Source organism: Salvelinus alpinus, chromosome 25, assembly GCF_045679555.1.
Source record: "Salvelinus alpinus chromosome 25, SLU_Salpinus.1, whole genome shotgun sequence".
NCBI classification, from domain to species: domain Eukaryota; kingdom Metazoa; phylum Chordata; class Actinopteri; order Salmoniformes; family Salmonidae; genus Salvelinus; species Salvelinus alpinus.
Genome location: NC_092110.1, coordinates 2,889,803 through 2,895,997, shown reverse-complemented (window position 1 = coordinate 2,895,997; position 6,195 = coordinate 2,889,803). Strand labels below are relative to the sequence as shown.

The window sequence follows — 6,195 nt, the reverse complement described above, 5'->3', positions numbered from 1 at the left end:
GCCTACACGAAACACAGCCCTTATTTTAAGTGTTTCTAAAATCCCCTATGGGAAAAATGAATGGTGGAAAAACGATTGGAACCATTTCTCTGTTTGACCGCTAGGTTTTACGGGTATTGTGACAGCTCCACTGTGGTGCTCTATATCCGTCATTGGAAATGTTCTGTCCTAATATGGGGCTCTGATCCTCTGTTCCCCATGCACTGAAATTCAAAATGGATCAAATAACAGCAACTTTGAAGGGTGAGCCTTGTGGGTTGGTGGATGTGTGTGGCTGGCTTGGGAGGTCGGTATATGCCAGCAGGCATATACATTCTGGATCAGTTTACTCTCTTGCAGTACCAGCCTTAACCGTACAATAGCTGACCGCTGAAACTGACCTTAGATCAGCGTTTAGGGCAAATCCATGCGCGCGCCCCCGACGCTGTCTCTCCACCTCCCAGTCCCGGTCAAACGGAGCCGTTCTCGCGCACCGTCCACCCACACCCGCCTGTCAGCCATGTTGTTCGTGTGACCCAGCTGTCAGCAACAGGTCCAGTTGACTAAACTAGACATTCTTCTCGGAATTACATCATTTTGCCAATACGAGACGACTGCATAACGCCAGGGAGACTTTCACTGCGGATAGAAAAGTGGAGAAAGTAGTTGTTTTTTTGCCCGATGATTGTGAGAGGTAAGCGACGTAACGCGTTAGTCACCCGAAACTGCCTTGCTGCTTTCCTAGCGAGTCCATGTTATTGCTTGAACATTGAGTTACTGCTAGTCGTAAAATACAATATTGATTGAATGTAGTTAACTACTTAACTAATCATGTTATTACGCATAGGGATTTTGATACACTGAAATATATAACTTATATCAGCCATTAGAAGTGTGCCCTCACACGAACTTGTTTGAAGTTGGTAAAAGGAAAACGACCTTACCTAAAGTAATGTTAGTTAACGTTGCTAGCTAGCTCCCTCAGATTCCTCAAACATAACTTGTTGAACAGGTTACAAACGTGTCTCTCTCGCTTTAGACAAGTAAAGGGAAAGCACCAGTAACGTTAGTGTATCAACTTTAGATGAGATAGCAATAGTACTTACTGTACAATGTACCACTCTGCGAAGTTGCTCAGATTCTATTGCTAACGTTACTCTTGTTCATAATTAAACTATCCTCCACTTGAACTCAGGGACTCTCCACATCAATGTCAATCATTATTATACCAGGTCATTCCAAACAGGATATGCCTATGCATCGTTTTTGTTTTCTGGCAGCTAAGCTTGGTGTTGTGATTCTACACTTACCTAAAATCCCATCCCCCAGGCAGGCTCCTGTTAAAGCTGTCATTAATAGTGGACGTGGTATTATATTTGTTAGCCTGTACTGTCCTGCCTGTATTCATTTGGGTAGTGCTGAATGGTCCGGACTCACCTGGTGTCAGTATACAGATGTTGAAGGTTGATTATTTAACACTGTCAAACAGACTGCAGACAAACTGCTTTCCATAACTTTAGGGCCATCGAACAGGGATCAACAACAGAACTAGTGAGGGACAGGGATAAACAGAGCTGTGTCAGGACACGGGCTGGTTGGCTGTGGTCCAAGGATCCTTGTGTAAAGTGCCGATTGCATCCTGGGCCCGGGGGACAGTGGTGGTCACCCTATTGTCATCTCTCTCTCTACTGTCACAATCGATGTGGGACGTGTGCTCCGGCACAAAATGGCTGCCGAGGCATGCATCAATCCTGGTGGGTACTCCTGGCCTACACATAACCCCACAGTGCTCGCCATCATGTATACAGTTAATAACAGAAAGTACAGTTATTTAACAGTAACATTCTGTCTTAGGGTATGCAATTGGATAGGCGTGCAAGATATTTGCTGTACTTGTGCCTTTGGTAATGCTTTTCCAAAGCCTGAGTATATCCGTAGTTCGTGGACGGGTCTGATAAGGAATGCGTTTTTACATCGTCGACCAGTGCCCAGGAAACAATTAAATCCACTTGTTAGATGCTACCACCCTCCTCCAAATCAAAACCAAACATGGATGTCAATGTTGCGTGCACACGCTTCGTTCTACTTCCTGTGCGGCAGCATGATACCAGGATTTCAAGGCTGATTTAGCTAGACAAACCGGAGTGAAACCCTGACAGGTGTGCACGCTAAGCGAGACACCGCATGGAGTCCATGTTTGGTTTTCATTTGGAAGGGGGTGGTAGCCTCTAACAACTGAATATCATTATTTCTTGGACACTGCTTGGCGACGCAAACAACGAGTTTTCATTCAGAACCGTCTACCGATTACTTATTTACCTTCGTGGGAAAAGTGTTGCCAAACAGTCACGGGCCAGCAAATAACTCACAAGGTGGGTGAATGTTATACAGCTAGACCAAAGTTCTACTCTGGCCAAGGAAATGGGCTACACATTGGTGGTGTATTGGTTGGTTTCCTGGTGAAAAGCACTGTTTCAGTCATCGTTGGTGATGGAAGTGACTCTCGGTGTCATGGCCACTAGCCTACCTTTGTACACAGATATAGCAAACAAATCCATCTGCCTTTTAACACACAGCACAGCAGTTCACAGAAACAACTGTTCTGCCAAAAATGCCACTTTCCCGTTCATGCAGCAACAATGCACATTCCACCAAATAGTTTTATAGTATTTAAAAAAAAAAATGGTGTCTCTGGTTAAAGATCGAGCTTTGATGTCCGTTCGAGTACTCTATTACTCAGGCCCGTCCCTACTAGCAAGCAGATTTCCAGCTGTGATCAGGAATATATATTTTTTTTTAGTAGTTCCACATCCGCTAATCCAGATTAGCCTTAATCCAGACAGTCAATTCAGTTTAGAAGAGTTCAATTGAGCTAATCTTCTCTAGATCTTCTCTCTCTGAGCAGAGGACTTGATCTCCATCTTGTCTCTGTGGCTCGCTGGGGAGACGGTGGCGCGGGTCCAATTAGATAAATTCTATGTAGATCCACACAGATAATGAAATATTTACAATGTCTGGAGAGGTGTTCAACATGTTTCACGCTATAACGAGAATCTGCGCTGGCCTGTGTAGAATTGGTGCATGTGGATGGAACCCACCCAAAGGCTCCAGGATGAAGCAATGTAGGTAGAGCCAGGGCGAGACGTGCTTCGAAAGAAAGAAAAGTAAACATTTAATCTAAGCCAGTCGGAGATGTCGCAATATGGACACTGCAGGGTTTAGAGAGTTGAACGTGGATCTGTCTGTCTGTCCGTCTGTCTTCATTAGAGGTAGTGATACAATTAACTTCCGTCACCATGGTGTCTGTTAGGTGAAAGAGCACAGTGGTTGAAGTGGTGAACCATTAATTTCAAGTACAGGCCATGTTGCAGTGATTCTTTCCAAAGCCCCTATTGTCATTTGAACTCATTATATCACCATGGTGAGATCAGCTTTAGGCCACGTCACGGCTAGACCTGTCCCTCTATATTTATCTTACATCAACTCTGTTCTCCTCTTTCTTTCTCTCAGCCTTAATCCTTTCTCTCCATCTCCCTCTCAGAACTGTCAGTCTGCATTCCTGAGCTGTGACAGACAGGAAGGCTCGTGCATGTCTATATTAGGGATGGGCATGAGAGCATGAGTACTCGAACTGATGCTAAAGCTCATTTTTTTAGTTGTTGGAACTATTTGGTGGAATGTGCTTTGTGGCTGGCAGAAGGAGCAAGTGAAATTTTGTCTTGAAGACAATGTTATTTTGCTTTGACTCTAGTGTTCCATTTGTACAAGTGCATTTCCCGGGCACAACAAAAAACAAACCAAGCCGAGCATCACACTCTTCTTCTCCCTAAATTCCCTTTCCCCTCTGTGTCTCATTCACTCAATTGCGTTGTGATCGCTCCCTCCACACACGAGTGCGCACACATGCTCCCGTTAGGCCTACAGAAGTAAATGCCTAAAAAAAATGATATAACTGATGGGATACACAAGCTACATTCCTTGCCAAATGACGACAGTTTTATTACAAATTCAAAATGGACTGTTTGATTGAAGTAGGAAAGTATGTGTTCCAAAAAAACGAGCTGCCGTTTTGGAATATTTACATCCTGTCTATTTTCCACTTAAGCTACTTTGAGCTGCTAGTGCCATTTCAAACTGGTTAGCCTAGGCCAGGTATTCCCACCCAGGGGTACGTGCAATGTCGTCGGGGGGTTCGCCAAATAATACAGATTTTCAAGCAGTCCATTTATATTTTCCAACAGGGCTAAACATTTGGGTGAGTTTTTTTCTTCTTCGCCTGAGTAGCCTCATTTCACTGCCAAAAATAAAATTAAACCATCTAGTGTTCAGTGAAATAACAACACAATGTCAAATACAGGTAGCCTAGTCAAATAATTAATATCCAATCACATTAACTTATTCTCTCGCAGGAATTACACTAACTGTCCGTATGTGGCCAAACGTAGCTGCTGCTCATTCCATTTGCTTGAAAATGGTTTTTTAAAATTAAGGCCTGGATCCATAGAGACACATACCAGCTCTACTGGTAGTACTGCTACTACAAGCAGTACTGTACCTGTCGACGACACAAGTTGTTCTGCTTCCACGAGCACATCCAATCCTAGCATCAGTAATTCTACATTTGTTGTTAGCCCAGCTAGCATGGACACTGACAGTTGTGAATCTGATGCAGCCGAAGAGCTACTGCCCCCTTACCCGGGAAAGCACCGAACAACAGACAGGGACGTTGGACCATCGAAGAGGCGCAAATATGATGAGAACTACATTGATTTGGGATTCTCTTATATTGGGAGTAGTGCCTTTCCTCAGCCACAGTGTTATATGTGGAAAAGTACTCTCTCGCAACTCGATTAAACTTTCACCCTTGTGCAGACATTTAGAAACAAAACATGCCAATTTGAAAAATAAGCCACGGCAGTTTTTTGAGCGAGAATTAAAACGACTTTAGAGTAGTAAGACGTATAAAAGCAACAGATGCCATTAATAAGAAGGGGCTAGAAGCGTCTTATATGGTGAGCTACCGAGTGGCTAGGACAGGCAAGCCCAATACTATTGTGGGGGACTTAATTCTTCCTGCTGCCACGGATATGGCTGGGACAATGCTGGGGGAAAAGGCAAAAAATAATATACAGACAATGCCTTCATCAAACAACACTGTTTCATGATGCATCAGTGACATGGCAGGAGATGTTTTGAAACAATTACTGCTTTGCATACAAGCCAGTGAATTCTATGCGTTACAGCTGGATGAGGCAACAGACGTGGCGGGCCTGGCACAGCTCCTGGTATATGTCCGTGACGTTTATGGGGGGTCAATAAAGGAAGACATCCTCTTCTGGAAACCAGGACAACAGGAAAAGTACTGGACAGCTTTGTGACATCAAATGGACTTTGGTGGTCAAGATGTGTTGGTATCTGTACTGATGGCGCAAAAGCCATGACAGAGACATAGTGGAGTGGTAACGCGGGTGCAAGCAGTTGCTCCCGACGCCACTTGGGGACACTGCAGCATCCACCGAGAGGCTCTTGTTGCCAAGGGAATGCCTGACAGCTTGAAAGATGTTTTGGACACTACAGTGAAAATGGTTAACTTTGTTAAAGTAAGGCCCCTGAACTCTCGTGTGTTTTCTGCGCTATGCAATGATATGGGCAGCGACCAAGTAACCCTTTTACAACATACAGACGTGTGCTGGTTATCAAGGGGCAAAGTATTGACCCGTTTAAAAAAAATTGAGAGACAAGCTTAAAGTTTTCTTTACTGACCATAATTTCCACTTGTCTGACGAGTTTCTCATACGACTGGCCTATCTGGGTGATGTTTTTTCTCGCCTGAATGATCTGAATCTAGGATTACAGGGACTCTCCGCAACTATATTCAATGTGGGGTACAAAATTGAGGCTATGATGTGGGGTACAAAATTGAGGCTATGATTAAGAAGTTGGAACGGATGACATAAACAACTGGATTCGTTATCCCTTTCATGCCCTGCCTCCAGTCCACTTACCGATATATGAACAAGAGAGCCTCATCGAAATTGCAACAAGCGGTTCTATGAAATTGAATTTAATCAGAAGCCACTGCCAGATTCCTGGATTGGGCTGCGCTCAGAGTATCCTGCCTTGGCAAATAACGCTGTTAAGACACTGATGCCCTTTACAACAACGTACCTATGTGAGAGTGGATTCTTGGCCCTCACTAGCATGAAAACTAAATAC

General features: G+C 44.1%; 1 protein-coding gene across 3 annotated transcripts in view; it reads left to right on the top strand.

Moving 5' to 3' along the window:
• The first annotated feature begins 465 nt into the window (after positions 1-465).
• LOC139553165 (intersectin-2-like) overlaps positions 466-6,195 on the top strand; it is a 37,674-nt gene continuing 31,944 nt past the window's right edge. For all 3 annotated transcript variants that reach the window (XM_071365174.1, XM_071365175.1, XM_071365173.1), the window contains exon 1: positions 466-673. The gene's annotated coding sequence lies outside the window, so the exon portion shown is untranslated. The remainder of the gene's footprint in view (positions 674-6,195) is intronic.